A 22,265-nucleotide genomic window follows, 5' to 3' on the forward strand; every position below is an offset into this window, starting at 1 on the left:
CTGTTATGTATTTTGGGGAAAACATAACATTTTTAAGAAGTTATTAGGAAAAATACATAGAATGACAGGTTGTGTCACTTCAGTAAAGTATGGTGACAGTATCTAACATGCTATTGAAATATGTTATCATCTATGTGATTGTCTAACTTATCAGCTAAAAAAGTATGGTTTATTATGAAACTGTCATAAAAATAGTTAAGCTAAAAAGTATGGGCTTTTAAAAAATCAAATTCATATACAGTTTTTTTGTTACTTTTTCTTCAAATCTTTTCACTGCTAGGTTGACATTTTGCCATTTTTTTTTTGTAGAAAATGAATAAAATGAAATAAAAAAAAGTAACTGAAATAAAACTAGATCTAACTTTAAGACAAAATGGTTTATTAAATTTTAATTTTTGAAAATTCAAAGGATAGCATATTAGAATACAAAATAATTTTTTCACTTAAGAATGTTAAAAACTAAATAAATTACTAATGAAATCCTCTTGTGATTCATAAAACAAATGTGTTAATATTATGAAAATACAATGACTCCCTCCTATTATTTATAATAACAAACAACCAAAGGAAATATAGGCAAAATATATGAACAGGCATTTCATGGTTTTAAAAAAATTATCTAAAATTTCAAGTATGCTATGATTTTCTAAAAGTAATGTAAGTTAAAACAATATTTTGATATACATTTTCGTTACTTTTGACAAAAAAAAAATTCTGACTTATAAAAAGTCTATGAAATCTAGGTCGAATCATAATTCCAAAAGACATAATTCCAAATGCCATAACCCTGAGTGTTGAAATGATTAAAATCCTTAAAGTTTAAATAGCTACAGTTTAAAATTCTTAAGCTCTAAAATTCCTAAGGTCTGAAATCCTGAAAATCAGAATCGCAGGATAGTTGCATCATGTTAGGAAGATGATTCCCTTGCTATTGTTTTTATTTGGGAGTTAAGTATGTTTCAAGAAGACTCATATAGGTGCCAAACTGACAAGGGGTGGATTTGATTTTAGGTGTCAACCTGACTGTCATGAGGAATATCTAAAAACCTAATAAAGCATTATTTTGAGTGTGTCTGTGAGGATGTTTCTGGAGGAGATTACCGTGTGACTCTCAGTGGATTGGGTGGGGAAAATCCAATTAGCAGGGGGCCTAGAGAGAACACTTATAGAAGGTGTACATGCTTCTGTCTGAGAGCTGGGACAGACTTTTCTTTCGCCGCCAGCACATCAGAACTCCAGGCTCACTGGTCTTTGGACTCTAAGACTTATACCAGTCGTCCCTCAAGTCTCAAAGGTTTTATATGAAGCCACACTACCAGCATCCTACAGTCTCCAGCTTGTGGAGTCTTCTTTCATATATCTACATACATGTCCTACTGGTTCTGTCTCTCTGGCAAACCCTGATTAATACATACTTGGTACTGGAGGAAACTATCATTTCTTCTTACTGTATTCCTTCCACACAATGGAACTATGAAAGTGTTCCCTCACAAAAAGACTGTGAAAAGTATAGGAGGCTACTTAATGATGAAAGATAAAAGTCTAAAAGCTGATTATTATTTGTACTGGGAAAGCAGAAAATTGCTTAATGCAATGGCCAAGCAATAACTAGACTTTCAGAAGGACAACAAATTGCTTACAAACTGTGTAGAACACAACCACTCTTCAATACAAGTACAGAGTGCTTTGAAAATCATAAAAGTAAAACAGGCACAAAATACAAGAAATCTCCTTTGCCAAATTGTTCAATCATGTACACCTTCTGCATCTTAACACAGCACCACACTTGCCTTCCAAAAATGCTCTTTGTAAGAGAATGAAAAGAATTTGACAAGCTCAGTGACCTTGTGAACCAAAGACACTTTCAGATATTGAGGTTCCTTCAGTGTTACAAAACACATTAAATGGAGAACTATTCTTTCTTTGCGGCAGTCTCACTCTGTTGAACAGGCTATAGTGCAGTGGCATGATCACGTTTCATGGCAGCCTTGACCTCTCAGGATCAAGTGATCCTCCCACCTCACGTTCCCAATTAGCTGAGACTATAGGCACGAGCCACCATGCAGAGCTAATAGTTTAATATTTTGTGGAGTTGGGGTTTTTCCATGTTGTCCAGCGTGGTCTGAGACTCCTGGGCTCAAGGGATTCTCCCACCTCAACCTCCCAGTGATGGGATAAAAGGCATGAGCCACTTTGCATAGCTGTACACTATATATATTTTTTTAACTTTGAGGTTCAGGGGTGTAAGTCCATGTTTGTTACATAGGTAAAGCTGTGTCATGGGGGCTTGTTGTACAGATTATTTCACACACATATAGTAAGCCTCATACCCATTAGTTATTTTTCCTAATCCTCTCCCCACTCCCACCTTCCAGCTTCTGAAAGGCCATGGTGTGTGTTGATCACCTCTATGTGTCCATGTTCTCATCAAAAGAGTGTGGTACATGTACACCATGGAACACTATGTATCCATAAAAACAATGAGATCATGTTCTTTGCAGGCACATGGATGGAGCTGGAGATCATTATCCTGAGCAAACTAACACAGGAACAGTGAGGTATTCTTGATTAGAGATTTGACTGTTGAAGAAGATAGAGTTATTTTTGTTTGTTTGTTTTTTGAGACGGAGTCTCACTCTTTGCCCAGGCTGTAGCTCAGAGGTGCAGTCTTGGCTCACTGTACCCTCTGCCTTCCTGGTTCAAGTGATTCTCCTGCCTCAGCCTCCTGAGTAGCTGGGATTACAGGCACCTGCCACCACGCCTGGCTATTTTTTGTATTTTTTAGGTTTCCTCATGTTGACCAGGCTGTCTTGAACTCCTGGCCTCAGGTGATCTGCCCGCTTAGACCTTCTGAAGTGCTGGGATTACAGATATGAGCCACCGTGCCCACCTGAAGATAGAGTTCTTATGCTTACCATTAAATCTAATGTAGCAAAACTAGCAAATACCTCACTCAGGCTAATGGATGGCATTTTCTAAATTGTTCCCACTGTTTTCTCTTTTTTCTTTTTTTTTTTTTTAAATTAACTACATACAAGTCATGCCGCTGTTGGATCCACAAATTCTATAACTTATTTGCTTGTTTATGTATTAATGACTGAAACAAATGAAGCACTTGTAAATGCTTATTTGAAGATCTGGTGGGCTTTACAGAAGAAAATATAATTCATTTGAATCCCACACCATAGTGACAGATTTGGAATTGGGTGTGGTCAAGGATCTTAAGAGTGAATGTCAGAGTGTTACCAATAACATTTAGTTTTTCCATTCAGCCTAATGCGTTTGACAGAAACTGTAGATGGATGGATGAGTCACATAATATCACAACAATGAAAATGTTTGTTTAAAACTGTGTCATTTTCCTGCATTGGAATTCCTTCCAGCTGATCACATTCTAGGAACTTTTAAAGCTTCATTTGCCTGAAGAAGCCACCCAACTTACTAACTGGTGAAAATAATCATGTGCATGGCAAAATAAGAAGACACATATGCAATGGCATTGCTATGCAGTCACAAGCATTGTTTCTGTCAAATCTGTGCTCTGTATATAAGTGCAAAGTAGAATGGATTTCTGTGTGTTCCCAAACAACATCGAACCATGGAAAAACTTAATAGCAAATGCGTATGTTGGTGTATATAAAATCATAATAGATTTTAAAAAGAGCAATGTCAAGTAGAAAATGAATGTAAATGTGTTCTGTAGGGAGAGCACTGTTCTAAAAGACCGAAACTTAAAAGCAGCTATTCATCATGATTCAAAACTTCAAAATAGAGTTAGTGATCATGAAAGGTGGTCACGTCTTATGGATTTTGTATAATTGACCCTATCGCTGTAATATGCTTTTTTTAATATGTAGAATTTCTTTTTCAGTTTTTAATTTTTCTCCCCATTATTTTAAATTTTTAGCATTTTAGTTTGTTTGTTTTCTAAGACAGAATTTCATCCGATCACCCAGACTGGAGTGCAGTGGCACCATGAAGTCCCACTGTAGCCTTGACCTCCTGTGTTCAAGCAATCTTCCCATCTCAGCCTCCTGAGTAGCTGGAACTACAGACACACACTACCACATCTGGCTAATGTTTCATTATTTTAATTTTTTAGAACAAGTTCTTGTTATGTTGTCTAGGTTGGTCTCCAACTTCCAGGCTCAAACGATCCTCCTGCCGTGGCCTCCCAAAGCACTGGAAATTACAGACATAACTTTTTTTTCTTTGTCTTTGCAGTTCACAATGCTATGTATTTTATCTTTGCATCATTTCCAATACTGGCAGTATAAATTATGTAGAGACTTTCAGAGAGTTCGAACTTATTTTATGCAATTTTCACAACTTTGACTCTGGAAAAGTGTCTTATCACAACGTTGACTTTGTGTATAAGCATCGTCTATGTGTACATAAAAATGTTGAATCATTCTCAATAAATGAAGATGTGTCCTTTTTCTACATGTGTATTTTTGAAAGATAAAATTTCTCAAGACCTAGGCTCTTTGAATGTGGCATATGCGACTGTGACCCACCATGGTTCCTGATGATACCATCAAAAGATCTTTTCATTGTTCATCACATTTCAGATAGTCAGCTGAATATAGCTGGATACACATGATTACCAACTATAGTGACATGCATTTATATTATTTGCTCTTTGACCTATTCACGTATAAATATGACTTGTCTGTTTATAACTTATGACCATGTGACTTCCATTTGTATAATTGAGTGTCTATGCTTACCAAAATATTAAAGTTATTTTGCCTATTTTATTGTGTAAAAGGTGTTATGAAGAGTTCTGTCATATTTTATATGTTTCCTTAATAAATCCCCTTTAAAAATGAAAATAAAGACATTTTAAACAATTCTTATCAATTTTTCTAAAATGATCCCAGGATTTTCATCCTTTGGAATTTCAATATTGAGAAGAACAGTATTCAGCAGCTTTCTATAAGACACACTCACCAGTGTGTCATGTCAATTTACCATTGCTATGGCAACGCCCAGCAGTTACTGCCCCTTTCCACAGCAATGCTCCCATGACATGAATTTTGTCACCCTTTCCCTAGAAATTTACGCATGAGCTGTTTCTTATTCTACATGTAATTAAAAGTAGGTATAAATATGACTGCAAAGTTGCCCTGAGCTGCTACTCTCAGTAAACTGCCTATGGGGTAGCCCTAGTCTGCCAGAGCAGGCATGGAGCTGTAACACGGTCAGAGCTGTAACAACCCTGAAGCTTAACGCTATTGCTTCAGTAAGGTCGTTTTCTTATACCACAGGCTTGCCCGTGAATTCTTTCCTGGGCAAAGCCAAGGACCTTCATGGTTTAAGCTCCACTTTGGGGCTCATTTGTCCTGCATCAGTATAAACTTTTGGAAATTAACTGTGCAGTGTCAGCCTTTAAATATTTATATTTCCTTTGTTCCAGCAATTACATATTTTTAAATCTGTCTGACAGAAATACTGCCATTTCTCCCATTCATTATATCACATAATTTAAACAAAGCATCCAGATTGTGATCATTTGGTTATGAGTGTGCCTCAGCATTTTTATATTTTTAGGTGTAATTGTATGCAATTATTGATATAACAGCACTTATAAAGGTTAATTTCATTTACAGAGTTGTTCCTGGACCTTATTATATTACTGAAAACTTGCTTTATACACACCCATGGCAGAAACAAAATGTAAATAAACTCTGTATGGCATTTTAACATGTACTAGCGTTGTAATTTCACTTCTGTAGATAATCGATTTTTCATATATTAAATATTTGTCTTACATTGTAAAAAACGAATGTCAAAGCAAAAAGACAGACGCAAAAACAGGTTTTGTAGCACATGAAGAGATCACATACTTTCTTGAAGAGCCATAAACTTACAGGTTTTAATGGAGCAAAAGTATCTACTTCTAGAGAGTTCCTCAGGTTTCAGTGTTGCTTTCTATCTAATTTAAGCTTTCTAAAGAGAACCTGGAAAGAAAATGGAGGCTTAAACCATTATGAATACAAAGAATCATGATTTTGAAATCAAAACATGTTATACATAAAGAAGTAGTTCTTTGAAAATTTTGAATAAAACTGTCTCTCAATGTTCATTGTATTTGGTGCCAGAAGTTCCATATTTTAATACAGACCAAAAATCTGAATTCTTTCAAACGTTTTCTATAGGTGAAGAGCAATGTGCAGAATGCCTTGCTTTTCTGTGTTGTTAGGTTTCATTTTTCCCTTTAGTGATATACTAAAAGCTTATTAATATATAAAACTTTAATATATTAATTCTACTAATATAGTAAGCAGAATATATTTTATTTTGTTGAAAGTCTTTTAAATTAATTTCACTAGGCTAAAACGTGGAGTGCCATTCCCTTACTCCCTTTTTACCACCCCCTCCAATAATGAGGCTTTAACGGCTTCCTCTCAGCCTCCTTTGTGCTGTTTTCCACTACAGCTATTTATGACACTTCAAGCAATGGCAAGAAAGAAACACACTATTTAAGCTCAGGCACCAACTGTTCTCATTCTGAAAATATTAACAGTGAAAATCATTCAGCTGGGAGCCCGCACTGGTTTCTAACCTTGATCTTATTTATTATGACACCAATATGCTCTTGTCAAAAGAAAAACAACATATATTTTATATATTTAAAAAGGTCCAGTTCAGATGCTTTTAGACCCTTGCTGGGCTCTCTATCACAGTTTTTATTTTATTTTTTTATAATCCTTACAGCTTTGCTGTCTTGGGATTTATTATTATACAAATAAAATATAAGGGTTATTTATAGTTGAATTGGAAAACCAATACATCATTTCCACTTTATCTTCTCATATTTGTAATTTTGTATGTGATCATGTTATTATTTAGCAACTTCAGCATACTTCCTAATCAAGATCACAAAAAATATTTTTGTCATAGGCTTAAAATTTCATACGGTTACACCACATTTTCTGACTCTAAATATTATTTATTACACTTATGTCTTGCAAACTTATTTGAGTATTGCAGTGAAAAAAACCAAGCCTTCCACATGTGTCATGAAACATATCCCAAAAATTCTATATTCTAGGGATTAGCAATCACTCACATTTATTACACAATAGACTGAGAAGCTTATGATTTTGCGTTTTGCACTATGATCTCAAGCACTCCACAAGAATATTTTCATTTTACTAAATAATTTAATTCTGGATTACTGTGTTTGGTACCCAACTGGTTTTTCTTTAGCAATCATTTAATCTCTTCACACTTAAACAAATTCTGACCTGGTTTTGGTTATGCAGTGTCGTATTGTCTTTGTCCTCTTAAGAACACAGGCATGAAGCACGTTACCTTGGAGGTAATGTCTATATTTCACATTCAAATAGAAGATAAATTCAGTTATTAATATTGTGGCTTTGAGGGCCACAGGGAGGGTAAATGTGTTATAACATATGAGTGGCCTCAGTTATTATTTCAAATGCTCTGTATTACAAAATTCTGTATACTTTTGTCCATCAAAGGTTTAAATCTCCACAGCAATAAACTTGAAATAAAATTTAACCTTTCTTCACCTTTTCCTTATTGCATAAATAGCTGTAGTATGGTAATAAAATCTCCAACAAAAACTGAAGAATACTGAAGAATATCAGACTAAAATTTCTGGTTACATTACTTGATTGATAAATATATAAAGAAGTTATTTTAAATTGTCATATTATAAAAAAGTTTATTTAAATTATAAAATTTTTCAATTATGCATCTTGATAAATGTTTTAATTTTAATATTATTCATTTAGAATTTATATTATTGATCATAAGTTTATTTTGTTATAAAAATTAAGAAAACAAAATTTAAAAGCCAAACATTTTGAAACAAATCAAGATTGGAGGATTCTATGTTTTGAAATAAGGCATAAGATTCAACTTCTACATCTTAAAAATGAGATAATTTACACTTAAGTGGAAGCTTGTGACTGTCAAATATAAGTATCTGTAAAGTACAAATATCAAGTGGGCAGATACAACCTCCTGTCCTCTCTCACTTTCTAAGCTCATCAGGTTTGTTTAGGTTGGAAAGAACCTTTAGCTTAGGTCGCTTCAGTTGTTACTTCAAATATTCTGTTTTACAAAATTTTGTATATTTTTGTCCATCAAAAGCTCTGTGACCTACTGATTCCTTCAACAAATGTTTACTTTTTATTATGCTCAAAATATAATGCAGACACAAAGCGAAAATGCAAATAAGGCCATCACAGGTTCTTATGAGGTTCACAATCTATGGGAAGAGATTTAACTTGAACGGAAGCAGAATGTGACTTCTTAGAAGAGATGGCATAAAATCTATGTCTTTAAGGGTAAATAGGCTTTTAAGTGGAGGATATGATCTAGAAAAAAAGTATTACAAATAGAATAAATGGTGTTGGGAAAGCATAGAGTTTTAAGGAATGTGCTAAATCTGGGGAACATGAGAAATGTCCTGTGGATTTTGCAAGGCAAGGGGAAATAAATGATGGGAGATAAAGTGATATTGAAACATTGAGGCTATTTGGAGGAGGTCAAGGGTAGGGGCTGGCATTGCAGCCTGGAAGTTAATGGAAGTTTAAATAGAAAAGGACAAAGGCATATATGATTTGTAGGAAAAAACTTTGTTGTGTGTGTGGTCAAAATGAAACACAAAAAGACTTATTCCTTTCCTTTCACTCTATGTTGGCTGCTCTGATTTCCTAAAATAACTAATTACAATAATAATCATTTTAAAATGTAACAAATATGCCATAAAATAATATATAATTCTTGAATACGTAACTAGTGTTGACCATTGTCCTAAATACTTTATACGTATTAAAACATAATTCTGACAACAAATCTTTGAAATAGGAATTACTACATACTTATACAATTATTATATACTTATTTTGCAGTTGAAATTGAGGCACAAAGTTTATGTATCTTGTTCTATATTTCACAACTAGGAACCTGAATTATTTAATGATTTTAGATGTTTACATAATTCTTAAGAATGTTATCTCTTTGGAAATCTTACACATGCTAAGTATATTTTTAAACATTTATATTCAACAAAAATTTTGAATAACCTGAATCTTAAAGATCTGTGAGGTTATACTGGAGGTATTTATCTGAACAGACAATTCTGTGAAACTCACATTGATATTACTGCTTTATATTTATAGTTATCGTGTTTACAGAGATAAAATAACAAAGTTATTTTCCTATATTCTAAGAAATGAGTTTAGATTTAACCGAAATGTAAATTTAAGTGTTTTAAATTCTATGTAATTCAACAATAAATGATGTTGGTAGGTTTTGATTATTTTTCCATTGCTATGTTTATCTTTATTTGTATTGACATGTTGTTTTAATTATGTATAAATAGATGATATTAACCATTTATAACATATGCTATTAGTATTTTTCTGCATTTATAATTTTGCTATTATATTTATAATATTAATTAGTACACATAAATTTTAATATTTGAAAATGAAGTAAGGGTGATAAACTCTTACCATTGATTTTTGTGTCTTTTATTTTGTGTTTTAAAAATACCAATCACAATCCCAAAGTATATGGACATTTATCTCTATTTATCTCAGTAGCAATGATACAGTTAATATTATCTCATCCTATTGTCATTTGAACAATCCATTTTCCAATGGTTTACACCATTATCCATCTTACTTCACAATATAGAGCCCACTCATCAATACTTTCCCTTTTTTTCCTGTTCCCTCAAACGAAATGACTAACCTACATCTTTCTATTGAACGATATAAAACATGTTTTATTCATGTTGAAATTCTCATAGCATAAAATATTATTGTTTTTTATAAATAAAATCGTATTAAAATCTGTTAGTTTTTACAAATATGCTAACGGTATGAATACATTACAAAATATTGGAAGGCAGAAATTTTGATGAGATATTCTATAATCTCATAGTCAAGCACAAAGACTTTGTTTCTAGACTCCCTGATTCTTCAAGATGGCTCTTATGTAATAAAACGATTGCGCAACTTCTTAAACCTCTCCCTGCTCCTGGTTTCTTAGCTGACAAATAGAAAAATAATAATGCAATATTAAACGAATCAGTATATGTTAATTTTTAAGAAGAATTTTTGGCATATAGTAAGCACGATGTAAGAGTTAACACTAGATTCGATATAAATTGCAAGGTTTTAGTAACCTATTTAATGTATTGCAGTGCAAAATACAACTTTATTCAGTGTCTAAAACCCATGTTGATGCTTCAGAGTTTTTTTTTCCAAAACTCAGATAAAGAGATTTTTGAAAAATACACACAGACTTCCTGCTAAGATCAATAACAAGGGAAAGATGTCCACTCAATGCTTCTTTTCAACATTATACTGGAAGTCCTCACTAAACCAATAAGACAAGACATAAAGTTACACAGATTGGAAAGAAATAAAACTATCTTGATATGTCAACAACATTATTATCTGTGTAGAAAATATAAAAGAATAGTCAAAAGACTCCTGAAACTAATAAGTGATTATAGCAAGGTTGCAGGGTATATAATTAATATACGAAAGCCAGAAATGAACAAGTGCAATTTAAGAATAAAAATAATATACCGTTTACTTTTGTACCTTCCCAAAATAAATACTTAGAAATAAGTTTAAAGAAATGTACAAGATCTATAGGAAGAAAACGACATAACTCTGATAAAATAAATTATAGAAAAACTGAATAAGTGGGGAGCTATTCCATGTGAATGGATAGGACGGCACAATATTACTAAGATGTCAGTTCTTCCCAATTTGATTGAGTTCAATGCCAACAAAAATCCTAGCAGGCTGTCTATGGATATTACAAACTGATTGTTCAGCTTGTATTGAGAGGCAAAAGAAGTAAAATAGAGAGTAGATTATTAAAGGAGAAAAAAGTTGAGAGACTGGCATTACCTAACTTTACGATTCATGATCAAACTAAAGTGATCAAGACAGTGTGGTGTTGGTGAATGAATGGAAAAATATATCAATGAAACGTAATAGCCCAGAAATGAAATGATACAAACATCATCAACTGATCTCTGACAATGGATCAAAAGTAATAAGAGGTGAAAAGATAATCTTTTCAATAAATGGTGATGGAACACTAGGCCTTCACATGTAAAAATATTAATCTAGACACAGACCAAACACCTTTCACAAATATTACCTCTAGATGTAACTATCACACACCTAAATGTAAAATATAAAACGATAAAACTCCTAGAGTTTAGCATGGAGAAAATCTATCAGTTGTGGCATGGCAGTGACTTTTTAGAAACTACTCCAAAAGCATATTCCATGAAAATAATAATCAATTCTTTAGATTTAATTAAAATTAGACACTTATGCTCTGCAGTTGAAAATGTCAAGGGATGCCTCCAGCATTGTTTTGTTTTGTTTTGTTTTTTGCTTTAGATTGTCTTGTCTATACAGGTTCCTTATGCAATTTAAGTAGTTTTTTTCTAATTCTGTGAAGGAAGCCAATGGTAGCTTGATGGGGATAATATTGAATTTGTAAATTACTTTGGGCATTATGGCCAGTTTCATGATATTGATTTTTCCTATCCATGAGCATGGAATGTTTTTCCATTTGTTTGTATACTCTCTTATTTCCTTGAGCAGTGGTTTGTAGTTCTCCTTCAAGAGGTCCTTCACATCCCTTGTAAGTTGTATTCCTAGGTATTTTATTCTCTTTGTAGCAATTGTGAATGGGAGTTCACTCATGATTTTGCTCTCTGTTTGTTTATTATTGGTGTATAGGAAGGCTTGTGATTTTTGCACATTGATTTTGTATCCTGAGACTTTTCTGAAGTTGTTTATGAGCTTAAGGAGATTTGGGGTTGAGATGATGGGGTTTTCTAAATATACATACATATCATTAGCAAACAGAGACAATTTGAGTTCTTTGCTTCCTATTTGAATATGCTTTATTATTTTCTCCTGCCAGGTTACCCTGGCCAGAACATCCAATACTATGTTGAATAGGTGTGGCGACAGAGGGCACCCTTGTCTTGTGCCGGTTTTCAAAGAGAACTCTTCCAGCTTTTGCCCATTTAGTATGATATTGGCTGTGGGTTTGTCATAAATAACTCTTATCATTTTGAGGCACGATCCATCAGTAACTACTTTATTAAGAAGTTTTAGCATGAGGGGTGTTTAATTTTGTCAAAGGTCCTTTCTGCATCTATTGAGATAATCATCTGATTTTTGTCATTGGTTCTGTTGATATGTTGGATTATGTTTATTGATTTGCATATGTTGAAAAGCCTTGCATCCCAGGGATGAAGCCAACTTGATTGTGGCTTGAAACTATACTACAAGGCTACAGTAACCAAAACAGAATGGTACTGATACCAAAACAGATATATAGACCAATGAAAGAGAACAGAGGCCTCAGAAATAACATCACACGTCTACAATCATCTCCTCTTTTACAAACATGACAACAAAAAAAATCAATTGGAGAATGATTCCGTATTTATAAAATAGTGTTGGGAAAACTGGCTAGCCATATGCAGAAAAGTGAAAATGGAACCCTTCCTTACAACTTACACAAAAATTAACTCAAGATGGATTAAAGACTTAAATCTAAGACCTAAAACCATAAAATCTCTTTAAAAAAAAAAAAAGCAATACCATATAGGACATAGGCATGGGCAAAGACTTCATGACTAAAACACCGAAAGCAATGGCAACAAAAGCAAAAATTGACAAATGGGACGTAATTAAACTAAAGAGCTTCTGCACAGCAGAAAAAAAAAAAAAAAAGCTATCATCAGAGTGAACAGGCAACCTACAGAATGGGAGAAAATTTTGGCAATCAATCAATCTAAAGGGCTAATATCCAGAATCTGCAGACAACTTAAATAAATTTATAATAAAACAACAAACAACCGTATGAAAAAGTGGGCAAAGGATATGAACAGACACATCTTAAAAGACATTTATGTGGCCAAAAAACATATGAAAAAAAGATCACCATCACTGGTCATTAGAGAAATGCAAATCAAAACCACAATGAGATGCCATCTCACACTAGTTAAAATGACAATCATTAAAAAGTCAGGAAACAACAGATGCTGGAGAGGATGTAGATAAATAGGAAACCTTTTACACTGTTGGTGGGAGTGTAAATTAGTTCAACCATTGTGGAATACAACGTGGTGATTCCTCAGTATTTAGAACTAGAAATACTATTTGGCCCAGCAATCCAATTACTGGGTATATACCCAAGGGATGGTAAATTATTCTACTATAAAGACACATGCACAAGTATGTTTATTGCATCACTGTTCACAACAGTAAAGACTTGGAACCAACCCAAATGCCCATCAATGATAGACTGGGTAAACAAAATGTAGCCATAAATAGGATGAGTTCATGTCCTTTGCAGGGACATGGGTGAAGCTGGAAATCATCATTCTCAGCAAACTAACACAAGAGCAGGAAACCAAACATCACATGTTCTCACTCATAAGTGGGAGTTGAGCAATGAGAACAGATGAATACAGGGGAGAGAACATCACACACCAGGCCTGTCCAGGGGTCAGGGGACTAGGGAAGGGATAGCATTAGGAGAAATACCTAATGTTGCTGAGAGGTTGATGAGTGCAGCAAACCACTATGGTACATGTACACCTGTGTAGCAAACCTGCATATTCTACACAAGTCAAGTATCCCAGAACTTAAAGTATAATAATAAAAACTAATAAAAGAAAATAAAAAGAAAAAAGGAAATGTCAAGGGAATGAGAACACAAACCAAAGACAGGGGGGATATTAGCTAGCCGAGAGCTGTTCTCTGCTGCGTAGTTCTTCTGTGTTGCAGTGCAGTTGTTCAGTAGTGTTCTGAGGTACAGGGGAAGAGAGTGATGACTCCCTCAAGTTGCCTGCTTCTGGGCCTAGGAGGAATCTCCTTCGGTTACTGGCTCTGTGCCTGGGTTTCTTTTGCTAGATTTTCTGGTCCACAGCGTTCACTAAGGCAGAGGCTTGTTGGCAGATAAGTCATATCCTTACCAGTTGGGTGGTGGGAGGGAGACACATGCCGCTCCTTAACCAGTGTGCAAAGCTGGGCACTTCATCTTTCAGTGATTTGAGAGTTAGGACTTCTCTCTTCTTGGGTACTGCCCAAGCGGACAAATCCTGCTTGGCTGGGTTCTGCAGGGTTGTTGTGGGTGTGGGTCACTTAATCTGCTGTCTGGGTGATTCTCAAAGGAATACAGGGTTGTGCCTGCAAACAGAATTCAGGCAGAAGCATCACCCCCTCCTGCTATCCAGGGGTTTCCTGGGACAAGAGGCTGCAGTTGCACCTGCCGACTGAATTCACCTAGGAGCAGGAAAACTGGGCTGGAAGCTCTAGCAGCCGTCGCTGGACTACCTCACTATCTGCTCTCTCGGGGGTGTTTCCTGGAAAATCAGGAGGTTGTACCCTCCGCCAGGTAAGTTTAGGCATAACTGGGGCCGCTGGGCTGGAAGCTGGTGCTGAACCTTGCGCATGTGTAGGGCGGAGGGGCGGCTGTGGGCTGGAGGGAGGGGAACAATCCTACTGCTCTTAGGCACTGTGACTGCAGTCTCTACTGGGGAGATGGCACTAGTGCCTCTCTTCCAGGGTCCAAGGCTTGTGGAGGTCCCCTTGGACCTGAAAGCTGCCTCTGCAACATTTCCAGTGGCTCTCTGCCTCAGTTTAGAAGCTGGTTGGAGAATGCGGGGAGGCCGGGTGGGAGATGTGGGGGATGGCAGGGGTGATGTCTTCCATTCGCAACCTTACACAGGTTCCTGCGGTGAGTGTGAATCTCTCGGGGCCTCTTACTCACCCGCCCTTTCCTGTGTTGGGGAGCTTCTCCTGGCTCCGCATTCATCCCAGGTAGGCTGCTGCTCAGCTGTGCTCCTCTCTGCTCTCTGTCTCCTTGCTACCTTGATGGAGTCCGACATGGTCTCTTAGATGACAGCTTGCAGGATCAGTGTTCACCAGCCCTTTGTTTCCTGAGAGCAGCGCACATCAGCTGCTTCCAGTCCGTCATCATTTTTTTTGAGACGGAGTCTCACTCTGTCATCCAGGCTGGAGTGCAGTGGTGCGATCTCCGCTCACTGCAACCTTTGTCTCCCAGGTTCAAGAGAATCTCCTGCCTCATGTTCCTAAGTAGCTGGGTTTACAGGTGCATGCCACCATGCCCAGCTAATTTTGTTTTATTTTATTTTTATTGATTTATTTTTTTAGTAGAGACAGGATTTCAACATGGTTGAATTCGTCAGACTGATCTCGAACTCCTGAACTCGTGATGTACCGGCCTCAGCCTCCCAAAGTGCTGGGATTACAGACCTGAGTCACCACGCCCAGCCCATGTTGACTCAACCCATCTTAATCATTATTCCTGTGTCTCTGGCTTTTATAACTAAAGAGTTATAAGAATAGAGATGTATTCCACTCAGCCTGAGTGTTTATAAAGGTGTTTAATGTATGATTTATTTATTTAAGCCTTACCGGATAATTCTAAGTTGGTTTACTGACAACAGTAAAATATTTATCTAATGCATTTGTCTTTCTTTTCTCCGTGTAGTTTTCAGATAAGAGACAAACCCTCACAGTTTTGAGGTAAAGCACACCATGAAAAGAAATGATTTTAAAATGATAGACTTCAAGCTGGTGTGGAAATAAAATTCTTGTTTTTAAATTACATTACAATTTAGATTTTTTTTTTTTTGAGATGCTGTCTCACTGTCACCCAATTACCAAGAAATATATATACTAATGGAGCATGCACCAAATCACATGTCGTTGATATAACATCCATAACCTTTTGCTTTGATGAAAAAGAAAACAAAATTTAAGAACAACTTGGCCAGGTGTGGTGATTCATGCCTGTAATCCCAGGACTTCTGGGAGGCCAAGGTGGGCGTATCATGAGGTCAAGAAATCGAGGCCATCCTGGTCAACATGGTGAAACCCTGTCTCCACTAAAAATGCAAAAATTAGCTGGATGTGGTGGTGTGAGCTTATATGCAGAATTAAAAATTTGAACTCATAAATATGGAGAGTAGATTGGTAGTTACCAGAGCCTGAGGGGATAGGGAGGAGTATGGTTGGGAAAAGGATAAATTTTGGTCAAAAGACATGAAGTTTTAGTTAAATATGAAGAATGACTTCTGGTGATCTATTGCACAGTGAAATGACTGGAGCTAATAATTATGTGTTATCTATTTCAAAGTTGCTGAGAGTAGATTTTAAAGTTTCCCACTGCAAAGAAATGGTAAGTATGTGAGATAGTAAATATGCTAAATGTGTTAGCCTGATATGGTCATTCCACAGTGCATCAACTTACTGAAGCAACACATTCTTTACCATAAATAAGTAAAATCATTTTTCGTTAATTAAAAGTAACATTTTTTAAAATGTGAAAACTGGTTGACTATTTAATGCTTTGCACCCTAAATTGTAGAAATAATCTAAGGTAGTATTCTTGCTACTGAAAAGTGTTATCTAACTTCTATATATAGATTTTACTCTAAGAGAAAGACATTTACCCATAGAAAAAACAACACTGGACTTGGGAAAACTTCAATCTCTTCAGTTCCCAACCTCCACTCCCTTTAGAGGTAGAATTTTTCTGAAAAGATCAGCAGAATGTATTTTCTCTGCACGATTTTCTCTCCAAGAGAAGTATGCCAAGAATGTTTGCTTCCTATGCTCCCCATAGCCATCATCTACCACAGTCATTCATCTGTACTTCAAATCTGGCCTCCTGGGAAGTAGGTCACCACCTCTACACTGGGCCAAGTCAGGATCCAAAACATGCTAAAATTTAAAGTCACCTCTCTATTTGGTAGCAATCCAAAGTGGACCAAAATATTCCCTAAGTAATCATCAAGGTGAAATATATAATATGGATATGTCCAATTTTGATCTCTATGAGTGAGTACTAGTAAATGGAGAGTCGTTATGAGCAGGATAAGAGAGGAGCTGTTGGTTGTTTCATAAAAGCAAAAGGTATTAAGGAAATAAAACTAGGCCATCAACGAGAATATGTCCTGTTTAATGTTTAATGTTTCCCTGAAATACGTTAAATGTTGGCCTCTCCCTAAAAGAGGAAAGGGCTGTGCTGCTTTATAAAATGTATAGCATGATGTAATACAGGCTGAAAAACGTCCTGGTTGACCTGTTATTCAAAAAATATTAATGTGGTGCTTTAGGCAGAAGGAACATGATCCTGAAGGGAAGCATAAGTATGCAGAGAAATAAAGAACAGTAGGGATGGTAACGATACCAGTAAATCTATATAAATATTTACTTAAGAAGAAAAGAACCAGGTAAACTCCAATAAGTGCTAAATACATAGAGAAATAAAATTCATTTTTAAAATCGTGTAAGTGGTGAGAGTAGTAAACTGTTTTAAGGTCATAATATTATCTGTCAAGTGGTAAATTTTCTTATTTATATGTGGGTGTGATATGTCAAAGATTCATGTTCCTGGGATAATAGAGTAGTTTAAAATGTATATCGATAGTAACAGGAAACATTGGAATTTAAAAAATCTTGGTTACTCCCAAAGGGGTTAATATAGTAAAGAAAACATAAGCAAGTTTAGACAAACAGTAAAGAAAAACAGTATACATAAACTCAAATATAAGAAAGAAAACAATGCATGTCAACAAACTAAATATTTCAATTAAAAGGCAAAATTTTTCTTTCCCACTTTTAACTTCAATTTAAAAGCACACACTGGGACCTACTGGAGGGTGGAGGGTAAAGCATGGAAGGAGGGAGAGGATCGGGTAAATAACCAATGAGTACTAGACTTAATACCTGGTGTAACACCATGTGTTCACGCTGATATTTAATATAAAGAAATACCCAAGACTGGATAATTTATAAAATAAAGATGTTTAATTGACTCATGTTCCACATGGCTGGGAAGGCATCAGGAAACTTACAATTATGGTGGAAGGCAAAGAGCAAGCAAAGACCTTCTTCTCATGGTGGCAGGAGAGAGAAGTATAATCAGGATAAATGACAGACGCATAAAACCATCAGTTTTCGTGAGAACTCACTCATTATCACCATAAGAGCATGGGGGAACCACCCCCTGTGATCCAATCACCTCTCTCCCTCAACGTGTGAGGATTACACGTCCCTCCCTTGACACATGGGAATTACAATTCAAAATGAGATTTAGGTGGGGACACAGAGCTAAACCATATCAATGAGTGATGAAATAATCTGTACAACAAATCCCCATGACACGAGTTCATCTATGCAACAAACCTGCACACGCATCACTGAACTTAAAAGTTAAAAATAGTAATAAATAAATAAAAAGACAATGTAAACTCTCCATTGTTCTCTATAAATATCGTCTTTCTCCTAATTTGTTGTTTATTCTTTTTACTCTATAGATTTTCCAAGATACGATTAAACGATTGATAAAAGGCACAGTTACATGATATATTTTTAATGACAAGTGACACTAATATTCAAATATTTTCACTCACACTAGATTGAAGATAATAAGAATTCAATTTCTTAGAACTATCTAGATTCCAGTTTCCCACAAGGGAATCCAGTTCTTAATATGAAGCTTGCACCATGCGTGATGGTCTCACTTTGACCAGTCTCTCAGTCACTGCATACATGAGATTCTGACTGCGTTACTACTCATTACGCATAAATAAAATCATCCTGACACAATCCTAAAAATTTACCGTGAGCCTGGGAGAATCAAAGGTCAAAATCTTTGTCAGGCCATTCCTGAGCAAAACCAGATTCAACCCTGCTGGGGGTTTATTCTGTTAAGCCTCCTCATTGTCTTTTTCTAAGCTCTCCCTTAAATCATTGATCAACTCTTTGGTGCTCATAGTTTGTCTGCCTTATCAAATACCTTTTAAAAAATCATTTTAATGTTATCTCTAACCCTATTTTAAACCTACACTTTCATTTTGTGGAATTAAAGTAATAGAGTTCTTCTAAACATGAACTACTTGCTGATTTCTTTTTCCTGGAATCTTGTATTTATCCTCCATCCTTTGTTTTGCTGCCAGAGTATTCTTGGTTACACAAGTTCTAGTCAACATATTTCATCCTAATTTGTCTCCCATTATCTTATTGTCTGGAAAATAAATTTTTAAATTATCTTTTTCTGAATACGGTTCTCTTCATAATCGGCCTTCAGTCTGTTTGCCATGTTTTCATTTTTACTTCTCACTCTATTCCTTCATCTTACCGATGATCTGTATGAATTACTGTGAATGAATACATTTCCTTTATTAGTTAGAAATCAGCTGATGTTGTAACAAATTACCTTCCCAATATTAGTGTTCTAACACAGTTTATTTCTGAAACATGTAACTGTAATGGGTATTTATCCAACCCTGTTTACTAAACAGAGGCATCATGCAATCAAGATCCTTCCATAATAGAGTTCTACTATTCCCTATGGCTTCGGAGTCTTCTGATTCTGAAAGACCATGTAGAAGAGTAGGAGAGAGGTTTTATGCAAGAGCTGAGTATGTCCCCAGGCTAAAACTCAGTAATTTGGACAACTGTCACAGAGGCTGGAGTATACTTTACTTTTGCTGGGTACCAAGGAAGAAAAAAAATGTGGTATCTGTGAACACGGTGCATTTCTTGTTGTTTCATCATAATGCCATGTTACTATTTTATTTCCATAAAAGATTCTTTTTTAATCCTCCATGATATCTTGGTACCATTCAACATCCTACTTTAACACTTTCATCCAGCTTATCTTTGAATGCATTTTATCTTCACTGGTAAATAGCACTATTCCTTAAGTCAAGTATTGTCAGTCTTTAAAACGTCAAATAATTTAGTCTATTTATTTTCATATAGTAGACATTCAATAAAAATGTTTATTGAATTTGTTAATTAATTATTCATTATTCCTTCCTAAGACCAGAACTTTGCAGGCATATCAGAGATACATTTGTTCCAACTAATTATTTTTATATGTTTGTGAGTACCAAAATAATTAGTAAAGGCAAAAAATATTCAATACATCTGCAACAGAACAATCTCTTAATATGTTTTTCTCTCACAAATGAACTGGCTACTAAATATTTTATAAGGTACCTTTAAAAAAATCTCCATTCATTCTTGTTCCAGTTTTTTGATTACTTCCTGTTACTTTTGGTATCTTCAGTTAATTTAATTCTCAACATATTGCAGCAATTATTGCTGCCTACTGAAGCATATTTGTAAAATTGCTACATATTATGAATATTCATACTGACATATTAAAGCTGAAGTAAAATTGTCCAGCAAAGGACTTGTTCCAGAACAATCATTTGCCATTAGACTACTGTCTTGTACATAAAACACAGTGGTTCACTCTGATACGCTAATATACACACAGAGGAATATTTTTATCTTCTCAGTGATAACTAAAACATATTGTTATACATATGTCAATATTAACATATTCATTTAGAGAGTTTCAATAAAATATTATTCAGTTAATGCCATAACACTCTCAAATAAATATAAAATTGAGAAAATATTCATACGAATCAAAAACAAATATTAAAACATGCCTTGAAATGTAAACAGGCAGGTGTTTTGCAGACTGTGTTAAAAGATTTAAACAGGAAATCTATTTATAAAAGATATAAGAACTATAATGGCCAATATATAAAATTAAGTACACAAATATACATTTACTTTTTGAAAAGTTGACTTATAACATGATAAATAAGTGATTGTTTTAAGGGAACTTGATGAGTCTAAAGAAATCCACTGGAACCATTAATAGCAAATGATTTTAGTCTTATGATACTAAAAGAAACATTATATGAAACTTCAGAAAAAGCTTGGGAGCAAAATATAGGGAATTATATCTGATATGTTAAGAATGTTTTCTTTGTTCATTTGTTTGTTAAACGGTGAGCATTAAAAAGGGGATATCATTGAAAAGCATTATCCTAGTCCTGTCTGCTGTAACAAAATATCATAGACTGGGTGGTGGCTTATAAATAACATAAATTTATTTTTCACAACTCTGAGAGCTGAATATTTTAGGCATCAGCATAATTTGATGCTGGTGAGGGCACACTTTTGGGTTTATATATAGCCACATAATTGTTGTATCCTCACATAGAAGAAAGCAGTCTAGAGAACTCTCTGGTGTTCCTTTTGTATCGACAACAATTGTGTTCCGAAGGCTCCATCTTCATTATCTAATCATATCCTAAAGACCTCATCGCCTAAGACCGTCACATTGAGGGTTAGTGTTTCAACATTTGTGTTTTGTGGGAGCACATTTAGCCTAACACAACCATTAAACATAGAAATAAAATCACATCTGTGTTTTAGATGGCGAGGATGCCATCTGTGGAAAAAATGGGAATGGGGGAAAAAGCAAAGAAAAGCCTGATAAATATGGCAATTTAAGTAAATTTTCAAAAAATAAATAATAAGAAATCAATATTTATATTGGCATCAATAATAAATTTTTAGGCAAAAATGTCATTATATATTGACAGGAAAATTGAAAGTTGATGATAACTCTGAAACTGGATTTGATGAGCATTAGTATTTTTAACAGGATACAAAGAACAAATTTGGTAAGGAAAAGGGACTATCACTCTGTTGGTCTTGTTGAAATGACTTTAGTCCTTCAAGATGGAACCATCTGGCAGGTTATTAGAATTACACATTTCTTCTCAATGCAGTGAATAAACAGATCCTAGACGTACAGTCGTAGAAGGGATCAGAATAGCAATTAATTTAATTGTTAGAGTAGATGGAATTGCTAGGGAAAAATCATTTGAGAAAAAAACTGAGGGTGGAATTCTTGTAAAACTTTTTAGATGAAATTTAAAGTAAAATAAAAGGGTGTGGTACCCTGAACTGTAATGTAAATTTCATAGCGCTACATAGTTCTGACTAGAGAAATGGAAGTGGGGTTGTCCAAAGAAGACATTTCAAATGTGCAAGATAAAAAAGTAGAAACAATAATGTGTTTCTTTTTATATTTGTCTTTGACTTGCATGACATAACACAAATACAAACTGGTTTTTAAATGTTCTAAAGCAATGTACAATGACACCGACTACAGTAGCTAACCATACAGCCCAGGAACAAATTTCAGTTTCATCGATCTTAGCCTTGTTTCTGTAGTCAAATGTTTAGCTTTTGTAAATATTTATTTTCTGAATTATAAAACAAAGATAATAATACATTGATCTCAAGCAATTGACCTAAATAATTTCTTATAATGTATAATGTAGTATTCTGAATGTTCAGGTCTATGATCAT

Source organism: Cebus imitator, unplaced genomic scaffold, assembly GCF_001604975.1.
Source record: "Cebus imitator isolate Cc_AM_T3 unplaced genomic scaffold, Cebus_imitator-1.0 Scaffold7, whole genome shotgun sequence".
In the NCBI taxonomy this organism is placed as follows: Eukaryota; Metazoa; Chordata; class Mammalia; order Primates; family Cebidae; genus Cebus; species Cebus imitator.